This window comes from Grus americana, chromosome 1, assembly GCF_028858705.1.
Source record: "Grus americana isolate bGruAme1 chromosome 1, bGruAme1.mat, whole genome shotgun sequence".
NCBI classification, from domain to species: Eukaryota; Metazoa; Chordata; class Aves; order Gruiformes; family Gruidae; genus Grus; species Grus americana.
Genome location: NC_072852.1, coordinates 207,687,030 through 207,698,982, shown reverse-complemented (window position 1 = coordinate 207,698,982; position 11,953 = coordinate 207,687,030). Strand labels below are relative to the sequence as shown.

Genomic DNA, 11,953 nt, shown 5'->3' with positions numbered 1-11,953 from the left:
TAATACATGTCTCTCCTGGAAGAGAAAAATACACCTGCTGAATTTGTCTTAAAGTAATTCACATAAATCTGATTCCCCAGTTTCTTACAGCCGTTCTGTGTGGCTGCCAATGCAATATTAGACTGAAGTGTAGCAATAACCTTAATGGCCAAGAAACTATATTAAATAGGCATTGCAACAGATAATATATTCTGAAATCATACATGGAAAAAGTCTGCAGTTGGATATTTCATAACATTCAAAATCAGAAATGAAGGTGTCCTGGACAAGAAAGGCTTTCCTAGAATATAAACAAGAGGATGTAATGCCCAAGTGCATGAAAAGCTCCTCCACCTCCTGCAGCGTGGGTTCAGTGGGCACGAGTACTCCCACCTGCTCAGAAGCTCCTTTCTGATGCCCAAGGGGTCCAACAGAGCCTTGGAGGAGCTCAGCAAGATGCAACTTTCTCCATGTGGTTCCTGATGAATAGAAGGGTGCTGAAAAACTGCTAAACATGCCTGTGGTCTGAACCTGTTGTTAGCATGTCCGTGTCATGGCTTCTGGCTGTGAAGGGCACCTCTTGTAGTCACAGGACTGGGGCTAACAGCTAATGTCTGCTCTTTCTGTGCTAGCGTTCAGGGAAGACTGAAAGGCTCGGTGAGGACTTGCCTGGAAGCATGGCTTTGGACCCTAGCCCATCTGGGACCATTCCTTCTGGAACAAGACAGAGGCTGTAAAAATAATTATTTAAACATATTTGCATATCTGCACACAGCACACACACACACGCACTATGGTGAAAGAAAAAAGATGACAAAGATTTAAACACTTGGTCTCACTTGTCTTGAAAGATGACTAAGTGGAGAAGGCATCACAGCAGGCATCCCACCATGGCGTCTCAATGCACACCTCAGCAGGCACCCCACCAGGTACCACTCCAGTACCCAGCACAGCAGGCATCACCGCAGGTACACCACGAGTGCTTCTCAGTAGGCATGAGAGCAGACATCTCACCAGACATAACTCCACATCATCTCACCAGCACATCACAGCAGGAACCACAACAGGGTGGCTCTTTGCCACCAGCCTTGCTTTTGACCATGGTGGAGGCAGATGGATGAGGAAGGCAGGACCATTGCATGGGCAGAAACAGGCAGCACAGGTGACATTACCCACCAAGTCAGCCTGAGTGGGACAAGGAAGGGCTTGGGGAGGGAGAAGCAGCAGCCTCCAAGAGCATCCAGTTATTGTGTGGTGGAAAGAAGAGTCCTGAAGATGTCATGCCTGCTCCTCAGCTGACTTTTAAGGAGCTTTATGCATGTTCAGTCCAAAAATGGTAAAAAATGACTTTTCTTCCACCAAGTGTGTATATATACATATCGTGCCCCCAAATATACAGTTTTCATAGTGAAATCAAGCCTCTGACTGAACATGCAGAGTGTGACCTTTGGCAGCCCATGCCAACAGCAAAGGGGAGAGCAATCCTGCGACAGCATTGTATACAGGAATGGTATTTCCCTGAGGCTTGCCTCTCTCAGAAGAAGCAGCAGCAATGATGCAGATCAGAAGTGACCATTTACTTTCTTCAAATGCTTCTTTCACGGAGTCTGGTCGGCTTGTGAGCACCCCATCCCCACGAGCAGGGGGATGGAGCGGCCGTGGGGAGCCAAGCCTGGAGCTGCCTGACCAGCTTCTCTGTCTAGTGAAGGGAATAACTTCATACCATAAAAACGATTTTCAGAAACCTTGCTGGAATCTCAAGGCTGCCAACACAGTCTTGCTCCAACTCTCTTTTGCATTAGAGAGGGGAAAATATTTTGGTTTATATTTAAAATGAGGAATAATCTGTTCTCTGCATTAGGACAGCTGAGGACTTTTTGTGCCTGGTGTAGCACAGTGTCAGGAATTATGATATTTAAATTCACATTCTGGTGTCCAGGAGCAAACCCCTCACTAATGCCCTGAGATGTGGGCCATAAATAAACCATGTCTTACTCTGCAGGCACACACATTTAACTTCTGGGTTCCTTTTCAAGGTCACTTCTCCATTTACAGAATTTTTTTACTGTCTGTTTACAAGAGACTTCAAATGGTTCTTTTAGAAATAAAGTTTCATTGCATCCTAGGAGTATTTTTGCTACATAATATGAACGTTGAATTGCTAAAAATGTATTACGCTGAAGTTTTTTCTGAGCTCATTCTGTTGTTAATCTTGATACTGAGGTAGTCTTGGTAAGGAAACGGGCATTGGCACAGATGGTTTGGAAAATGAACCCTCGTGTCGATGCAGTGCAGCGTAGGAACAGATGAAGACATTAAAACACACTGACACACGGGCTGGGAATGGAGGAAATGCTCCAGGCCTTGCTCTGGGCTCAGCTTCTACAACTCAAGAGAGTCATTATATTCTTGGTGTCTCCCCGCCACGGTTACTTGAAGGACGACTGTGCTCAGGCAGTGGCTGCAGTGCAAATTTGGCTCCCCAAAGACATAATTTGTAATGATGAACTAGGACTAAGCCTTTTTTGCAGGGAGTTTATACATTTCCAGTCCAGCCTTGCTGGACACCAGTGAGTTTCTGTCCAAACTGTTTCCACATTGTATTGGAGGAAAGCACAGCGTTTGGCCGTGCAAATATGGCGCTGAGTAACACTCCTACTGTGGTTTGAATTTTATGTAGTGCGAGCATTGCTATTCAGGTAATGAGTCCAAGGAGCTAAAAAGATCAGGTCACACATTTCAAATGGCGGTATTTTGTGGATTTCCTGTTTATATTTCAAATATTAGGAGGCTAACAAGTTGGTCATTTCATTTATAGATGGTTTGGCTGATGCTGGCATCCAGTATTTGTCCACCCCTGCTGTTTTTGCAGTAGTCGTTTCCTGTATTTGACAGTCTCCCTGTGTTTTATCCACATGCTGGGCCAAGCTCTTTCCCCAGCTCTTATCCACAAGGTGGTTGTAGGAGAACCGAGCTATATGTGACTGTGAGTTTAAATACTGACACGTGAATGGCTGACATGCCGTCAAACAGTAAGAAAACTTTCTGGAAATTATTTTAAAGGAGTGAGTGGGAAAGGATCGCATAAGTTTGTTTATTTGAGGGCGGGGAAGAACTGTCAGGGCCAAGGAATACCTGACTTTATTAATACATCAATAAGAGACCTTTCAATATCCAAATTTATTTCAGTTCTTAGTATCTTGCCATACCCAGTTGGATCTGTTTTTCTTTAAATCAACACATATACTTAGTGCAAAGGCAATACCTGCACTTGTGTGCTTTCTTTTCAAATTCTTTTCAAAAGAATTCCTTTTGAAATAAGTAAATTAATTTCAAAATAGTGGTGGGAGTGAGTGGGAGTTTTAACAGGATAAAACTGGATTTTACTCAATGTTTTCAGTCCCTGATAACATTGCAGCATAGTAATTTGTGGATCAAGGAAAGCTATGTGATCTTTAAGCATCAGTATTCAATACTTGATGTTTTTTTGAAAGAACCTACTTTTACAGCAAACAGCTAACTCAGCCAAGGTGGTTGTCACCTTGCAATATCCCACCTTGCATTTTTTTATCCATAGCCTGAAGGCCCACACGTGGCTCTGGACTCTGCCTTGGCAGTCCCAGGACAAGAGCTGGGTCCAGCAGCACCGACTTCTGGGGACCCTCACTCTTGCCTGGATCGAGCCCCTGTTGGAGCCACCTGCATGCGCAGGCATGGCAGCCACTCTGCTTTCAACAGCAGGTTTCCCCATGCAGTATATTGGTTAATAACAGTAAAATTTCAAAAGCCTTTTTTTTTTTTTTTTTTTTAACCACAGAGAATAAATAAAGCCAAGAATCCAAATGTGAGGATGGTTTTATTCAGGACAGGTTTGAATCCAGCATCTAATTTAGCCAATATACTTTGAATTATATATAGATTTAACATTTACTCTTCAGAAGCTTAAGTTTCCTTAAAAGGTCATATTTCATTTTGTATTAGAACATGCTGTGTTGGCTTTCTGCTCGTGTTTTTTTGCACGTATGAGCGCTTAAGGTAAAATGTTTTCTACTTCCAAAGGCAGCAAGGGTACAGACACTTAGTAAATTTTTTTTTCTTTTTCATACCCATTTCTGGTCAGTAGGAATTTTTCCTCTCTCTATCGAGCAGCAGGGTAGAGGAATTCAGGCTGATTTCTTCAGGTTTCCATCTCAGATTCTCCAGAGAGCAATGAATATCATAATAATACAAAATTATTCTTCATGTTCAGCACCATCCCCAAACGATTTGCCTAACTCATCATGCCACTCTCAGCTGCCCACTTTGTTTTTATGAGTTCTGGGAAATCAAAACACAAACCAATTTACTTTAGCAATCGTAACGTCAACCAGACAAGAAACAAAGCGTGTGTGAGTCCTTCTCCCTTCCCCATCAGGTTTAGAAGAAGTGTGACTGAAGTTAATGGAGTAACACCTGCTTTATATCTATTGGAGTAAGCCAGAAGAGAATGAGACCCATGATATTTACTCAAAATTTTACAAGAGTGGTCTGGTTTTGACTCTGTTAAACCAAGTATGGACCTAGCTATGTCACGTCAAAGATTCAGTGCTAAACTGAAAGACGTATCTGCTTAAATGTGCAGCATTGCACTGGTTGGATTGAACTGGTTTCATTAAAGTGGCGCAACACTGGTGGGCATACCTCTGACAAGAGTAGCTGTAATGTGGTTTGAGGGTCCACACCAATTTTTAGCTTTTTCAGATTTAAATGGGTCAAATAGTAGAACTTTGCCAATATCTGACCTCTTTTGGTTCAAGTGGGCTGAGGGACATCTGCATGTAGGTACCAGCTGGCAGATGCAGGTGGTTGTGCTCCTCAAAGCAGGGTGCTTGCCCACATGGTCTCTCTGGATGAGGTCATCTGTTTGCAGCCGAGCTACAAAGCTTCGGCTCCTGCATTTGAAGCAGCTCTTAATGAAGCTCCAAAGTAAAGCGGCAGGAAAAACCGGTACAGTCCCTGCAGTCATGGAGCTGTAAAGAAAAAGTTGACTCTGAAGCTGAGAAACCGTGAAGTGTCTGAACTGAAAGTGAAATCACTGTTCAGTGATTTACAATCGTGTAAAGTGATGTACGGTCATGCAAGGGAATGAATTGGACAATGGAGAAAGAGGACAAAATGTGTGTGTGTAAGAGGGAAACAGAGATACAGCCATGCTACAAAAGGAGATGCTGTCTTCCCCCCTATCCGTCAGCAGCAAATGACTTCAGGTTTATTGAAATAGATAGCACCTTCTGCTAATTGCAGTCCAGAGAATAGCCACAGTCTCCTACTTGCTTCTTTAGAGATTTGTGGATGATTCAACTGAAACATGACGTTTTTGTTTAATGCCAGACAAAGGAACATAATTTTTCTATCACACCAGGCTGTAGGGAAGCCTTTGGAGCTGGCTGCTGCCTTGTGCAGATGCAGCTACTGCATGGAGCATCCCTCTGTCATGCTCACCGACACATCGGTCTGCCTGAACACACCATCAGGAAAAACAGACTTAGGAAATACCCAAAGGGAAAACACAGAGCATCTAAAACTCCAAGAGAAAATGAAATTTGCGGAATGCTATCTCTTCCTGGGAAAACCCTCATAGCTCATCGACACGCTTCAACTAGCAGGCATGGGAGAAACACACACATGCCTAATTTAGCTTTGAAAAGATGTCAGTGGGCACAGGATGGAAATCTACCTAAAGTTTAAGAAACTGAAAGGATTTAAGAGATCCTGGGTTTTAAACACAAGAAATATAAGCCAAAGCTGCCTGTAGGTGCCCCAGCTCCAGCCCTATAGCTCCTGGAGCACAGGTACTGCAGGGAACCAGCTACGGCTCATCTGAACTGGTCATCTGAGTGTTGGTGTCAGTGAAGTGAGAGAGATGCAGCTTTTGAGGGTGAATCAGCCCATCCCAAGTCAGGAATTTAGTGTGATTCATCTCATCCTGAAAGTAGGCATCTCCGTTCATGTGGGATGAATTTTACAGCTTAAATCAGGTGAAGCTAATACCATCGATGTACTACTTCTAGATGAGAAAACTTTGACAGTAGCCCGCAGTTGTAGATCCATTTGGGTGGGAATCACCTCCCCTCTTTAGGACATTCAGAAATCAGATATCCAAGTCTGAAGTAGTTGCTTTAGGCTTTCTTTGTCATCAGTGGAGAAGAATGGGCACATCTGGAGGGACATTCATCCATTTTAGGAGAGCTGGTAGACTGGTTGGCTGAATCATCCTCTGGAAACACTGCCTTCTGTTAAAGCAGGTCACTGAACAAAAAATGCTTAAAAATAAGAAAAAAGGGCCTTTTGGGTATACAGAAAATATTTTATGAGCTAGAAATACAAGGTTTTGCTAGCAAGTGGAGAACCTGCACTGAAGATGTGCTGCTGAAAGCACTGGACAGAAGTGCAGTGGAGGGCAGTGCAGAGATAACTTACACACGTGCTGAACAAGTGAAAACCCACAAGTTCTCTGATCTAGGACCAAAAAAAGGAATGTGATTCCCAGGGTAGCCTCTGAGGATGAGACTTTAAACACTGTGCGATGAGGCTATTCATGTAGTGTTGGATGCAGCTTCACAGGACTGACACCTGAGTTGAGGTGTCTACCTGGGAGCTGGCTGTCTAGCCTTGTATATATATATGTATTTGTATGTATATACATAGACACAGAGAGAAGTCAAATGGACTGACATGGAAGGAGCTGATGAAGCTCACTTTATGCTCCAGCTTACGGGTTAAAAGAGGAAAGAGCTCAGAATGGTTGCGCAACACAGACAATTTTCTCCGCTGAAAGCACTGGGTTGGTTGATGGGAGGAGAAGCTGCCGTGCTGTGCCATGTGTAATTCATATTGCCAGTTACTCCAGGCTGAGTCTGTGCTTGTGCACTCAGCGTTAGGAATTTTTATTGGTAAAAAAAATCAAAGCTGTTTTATCTGAAATAGGTATTTCTGTATCAAGCGTTAATTGGCATGTGGCAGAACAATTTAGTTTTGTGCCCAGGTATTGTGTAGGTGAAGCTGGTAGGAGGTGTTAGTTGCCCTATCACTCAATAAATGCATTTGGTTGCTACTAATGCAGTTAAAAATGGTGTATGCTCTAATTTAATTCATGATGTGGCACTAACTCGGCTGAAGGTTTCTTAGCTCTTTATTATTAAATTGTATGTGAAATCCATATATAGCAATCAGAAATGACCGAGAGCTGCATACGGAGCAATAAGGTACTGTCATTATTAAGGCTGCTTATCCTTTGTCCTCTTCTACATCTTGCTGGATGAAGGGTTTTGCTGGATGAAGGGGTTTGGGTTTGCTTTTGCATTACTCTTAACACAAGTTTATTGAGACAGCACTAGAGCTTTAGATATGCTTGTAACATCTTAAACCTAAGTAATTGTATTAATTTGCCACAGAGCTCTGTAACGTCATCATGAAAGAAGACAAATGAAAGGATATTTGTTTCTATTGACAGAAAATGCATATTATAATCCTTATGAAAAGCAGCACAGACTTTTTAGATGCAGACTACACATAGATGCAGTTAATTACACAGCCAGTTTTCCTGCAAAGTTATGCTTCATTTATTTCTGAGTAGTCCCTTTAATTTTAATAGGGCTACATGTTAGAATAAAATTAAGGAGATGAATGTTTGCATGTCACAGCCTTAGGGGCCAGAATATAGCGGCCAAAATGTATAATACAGCTCACTGCTGTATATATGGGTTGTGACTGTTCTTTTAAAAATAGATTCCTGGGTTAGGAAAGGGGATGGGACTGAACTATTTAAACTAAAAGAGAACATAGGCTTAAGAACAAGTGGACACAAACTGCCCATGAATGTATTTAGATTGGAAACGAGAAGGACGTTTTTTAATCATCAGAAGGTGAGAACATCCTTCTAATAGGAAAAACAGATATAGAGGATGAAACTAGCTGTGAGGTATATATACCTTGGTTAGTTTAGCACAATGTCATGATGTGATTCCTTGTGGCAGATAGCAATGGAGTATGATGACCCAGGAGCTCTTCTCCAGCCATCTTCTGATTCTAGTATAACAAAATGAGTACTTTTTGTGTAAATAACCTCCATGGTTCTTCACAACAAGTGCTTGAATCCACATTAATGACCATCGAGCTCATTATGTTCAAGCACTTCAACATGAAAGCTGTGAGGAAGAATCAGGTCCTCTTCTGCAGAGGAAATTGGGATGTTGGAAATGACTGACAACCTTCAGTGACTGCAGCAGGAGGTGGGAAGATGAGAAGATGAAGGCACTTGCAACATGTCCCTGAGTGTGAGCGGCATCAAAGAGAACACATTAATCAAAGGAGGAACAAAAGAGGGCAGAAGAATGACTGATCTGAGAACACCGCGTCTTGCTCATTAGCTGGAGAGTCAAATTGCAGCAAACATTCAAAGCAGTCACAGACTGTGAAAACCTGGGGGATGATGCACAGTGAAAGGTGGTTGTGAAATAGGTAAATTAATGTCTAGATGCACAAATAGCAACATTGAAAAAAAAATGAAAGTGATGGTATCTGATCCTTGAAGATGTCAGGTGTTTGTACCTCAAGAGGGAAACATGAGCTTTTCTGTGGAAAGTATTTGAATTTTGCAATGAGAACTCTTCCAGATTTTTGAGAAGCAGATCACCCCCTGGTGTGGTGAGCATATTATTCACCTGTGCAGTGCTGATAAGGGCCCATCTGGGCTCGGCTGTGTGGGGAATACCCTGAATGTGAGCCTTCCACATCCCATGGACACGGAGGACCTTCACAGGCTGAAGCTATGGTGATGATTTTCTTCAAGACAGAGAAATTTGGAAATGCAGTCAGCAGCACTCCTACATATCCAATAAATTTGATTAAAATCTGAAAAAAAATTAATTACACTAGTAATAAGCTCTGCAACTTGTTGGGCAGATTACATTAGTGTACTCTTTGGCATCATTAATGTCAGAAACAAGAGGCTGGACTTGAGGACTGTCAGCCTGCTTGGCTCCACTGCCTTTTGGCATTAGCATGGGCTGAGGACCAGTACTGAGAAAGAAACTAAGGATTATCTTATTGCTTACGACCTGGCTTGGAATTAGTTTCTTCCCGCGGCTGCCGTTTCACTGGCTGTTTGGTGGCTGCAGAGCTATTCCTTCAGGAAAGCAAACAGATGGCTCCTTCTTCGCACCCAAAATGCTCCAGTCTCTGTTATTCAGGTGCCACACGGCTGCAGCAAAACAAGGCAGTTGCTCATGCAAGATGGTACGTTCAGAAACAGAGAGATGCTGCTTCTGGTCATGTCAAACGTGGGTGTCCCACGATCTCCATACTGAAGGTATGTGAAAATTCAAGGGTATTGCAATAGCATCCTGGGGTGTTGTTCACACAGGGAATAGAGAGGGATTTGCAAGAATTAACAAGGAATCAAGAGAAAAAAATAAAGCATCCACAAAAGAGATCACGAACTGTAGAAGCCATCTTCTGTAAGTACCGAGGTTGCCAAAACCAACCTGAATTGTAATTACACAGCTACAGCTTCCACCCACCTCTACAAACAGCAGACAGACTTGGGATTCAGAGACTCTTCGTAGATTTTAGAGTTTCCTCTTCATCTTTTGAGGGGAGCTGACTCTTTTGTGACTATTACCCATTCCTTTCCTTTGGAGGTATGCTCCTCTTGGGGTTGGGCTGGTTGGTGAGAGCTGCAGCATCCGCTGGAGAGGGGGCACAGTGGCTGCAGGAGGCTGTTGGGGGAGACTGTGGGCTGGGACCTGCTCGCCATTACCTCCTCTCCCACATCACCACCACCTCTGTCCCTCCGCAACCTTCCACCCTGACCAGAGCAGCAGGACCAGCGGCTCCATGGGGCTGTGTGATTTCAAGAGGGTTCCTGGCAAACCCAGGGAGGCCGTCTGCTTTTGTGCTGCAGCAAAGCACAGTGCACATTCCTGGGGGGGGTATTTTTGAAGGGGTGACGCGGAGGAGCAGCGGGGCAGAAACTCCCGGCTCCATCCCCTGCCTTGTGCTTGGGGTGGGAGGTGGTTGCAGCGTGCTGTCTCTCTCCTGCCAGGCTAGCAGTAGCTTTCCTCCAGACCATTTTAGGACTGTGCTAATCCCCTAAATTTAACTGGTGATGTCAAAGGCTCACGTTAGCTCCCTGCACCGAGTCCTGTGCCCACACACACCGTGGTGAGCCAGGAATAACTCCACCACCATGTAGATTTGAATCCTGTCCCAAGCAATGCCGCCTGACGCCCGTTTTCACAACACAGACCCCTGAGCCATCGCCGTGCAGGGGGAGCAGCACCAGAGCTGGGGGGGGAAGGAGACGCTGGGGCCGGGCAAACTCACCGCAGGAGAGTGGGGTACGGCCGACAGGGTGAGGAGAGACCTCTCAAGGTAGGCTGGAGACAGAGCGGTGTTATTTATTGATCCAGCGGTGCCCAGAGAGCAGGCGTGGGGACGCCTGTGTTTGGTTTGGCTGCTGAACTGACAAATTGGAGGAGGAAAGAAAACCCACTCCGATGTGGGTTTAAATATATGTTACTTGTTGTTGTTGTTGTTGTTGTTTTTGTTATTGAAACTGCAAAGGAAAGAAGAGAAAGTTCTGTTCAAAACAAAATGTTGGATGGGGCTGGAGATGACTGTTCCCGCTTCGGGTTCTAGTAAAGGAAAACAAGGGAAACAAAGGGCTCATTTCACAAAAATGCTGGGCGGGTGGCAGCCCCCCCACAGCCAGTCTTCCCTTACCCCCCCCTTCCTTTCCCACCCCCGAGAGGCAGCAGTGCAGCACCCCCACAGTGTTCGGGACATGGACGAGCTCCCACCCAGCTCCTCCCTGAGCTGCCGTGCCAGGTGGTGCCCAGAAAGGCTTTCCTAGCAAAAAGTGTCTGTTTTCAGACAGAATGTGCCAACCACAGTGGGATGGCCTTTCTCATCCCGTTGCCTGGTGTGACCCTCTGTCTCCCTTCACCCCGCTCCTTTTGGGGAGCACAGTGCTTGCAGCTGGGCAGATGTTTAGCAGAAGACGGGCTCCAGTGTGAAGACCTTTCCCCCCCTGCCCCAGTTCAGAAGAACCGGTGAGCAGGACGAGCTGAGAAGAACAGGAGTTTTGACATGAAGGTGTTTGGGTGGAGGGCTGTCGTTTGTGGGGATGTACTTGTTTGGTGCTGTTACGAAAAAGCTGGTCACAGCCATGCGTGGTGTTTTGCTGCCTGGGCAGGACATGGATGGGCAGAAGGCTTGAGCTGAGTTAGCACAGGACAACCATCACCTCCACGTTTCAGTCTGGCCACAGGCTGTTAAACACCCACTGTAGCCTGTAGCGCCTGTAGCCCTTCTTGTCTCCCAGAGCCAAGTGGCAGAGAGCAGCCGCAGCGTGGATGGTGCAATCTTGGCTCAGGGCCGGCAAACATCATGGAAACATGTGGAGATCATTTCCTGGGAGTAAAACAGCCTGAGCTATGGCTGGAAAGAAACACTTTTCTAACTTTATCCTTTTTCCCAACTTCTCAGGAGGACCAAATTTCATCTTTGTATTTTTTTGATTTATTGATTTTGTTGGGAAAAGAGTTAGAGGCCAAGATCGTAAGCAAGGGGTTAAGGATGTGGGAAGCTCAGGTCTGAGGTCCGCATTTGAAACAGGCCATCTGAGGTCCCACCATCGCCCTGCCCTAACCGCTAGCTGCTGGCACCTCCCAGGTGGCTTTTCCACATGTGGACTAAAAATTCCAGCCTGAGAAACTTTTCCTGGCAGAAGTTTTGTTGAAAGTGGTACACCCCCAAAAAAAAATTTAAAAAAATTTGATATTTTCCAAGGAAATATTAATTTCCCTGGCAATTGGGAGGCAGCAGGGTGGGCGCAGGGGCCACGGGAGCAGCTGCTGACCCCCTTGTGTGCAAGCGTTGGGTGGACGAGGCTGTGCCATGGGTGGGGAGCAGCCCTGGGCCCCCCAGGGCC

The 11,953-nt window shown here is 45.0% G+C and overlaps 1 protein-coding gene across 2 annotated transcripts in view; it reads left to right on the top strand.

Moving 5' to 3' along the window:
• The first annotated feature begins 10,204 nt into the window (after nucleotides 1-10,204).
• AMOTL1 (angiomotin like 1) overlaps nucleotides 10,205-11,953 on the top strand; it is an 88,821-nt gene continuing 87,072 nt past the window's right edge. Inside the window, exon 1 of one of the 2 annotated variants that reach the window (XM_054804867.1) lies at nucleotides 10,205-10,392. The gene's annotated coding sequence lies outside the window, so the exon portion shown is untranslated. The remainder of the gene's footprint in view (nucleotides 10,393-11,953) is intronic. The other variant, XM_054804873.1, reaches the window with a different exon arrangement.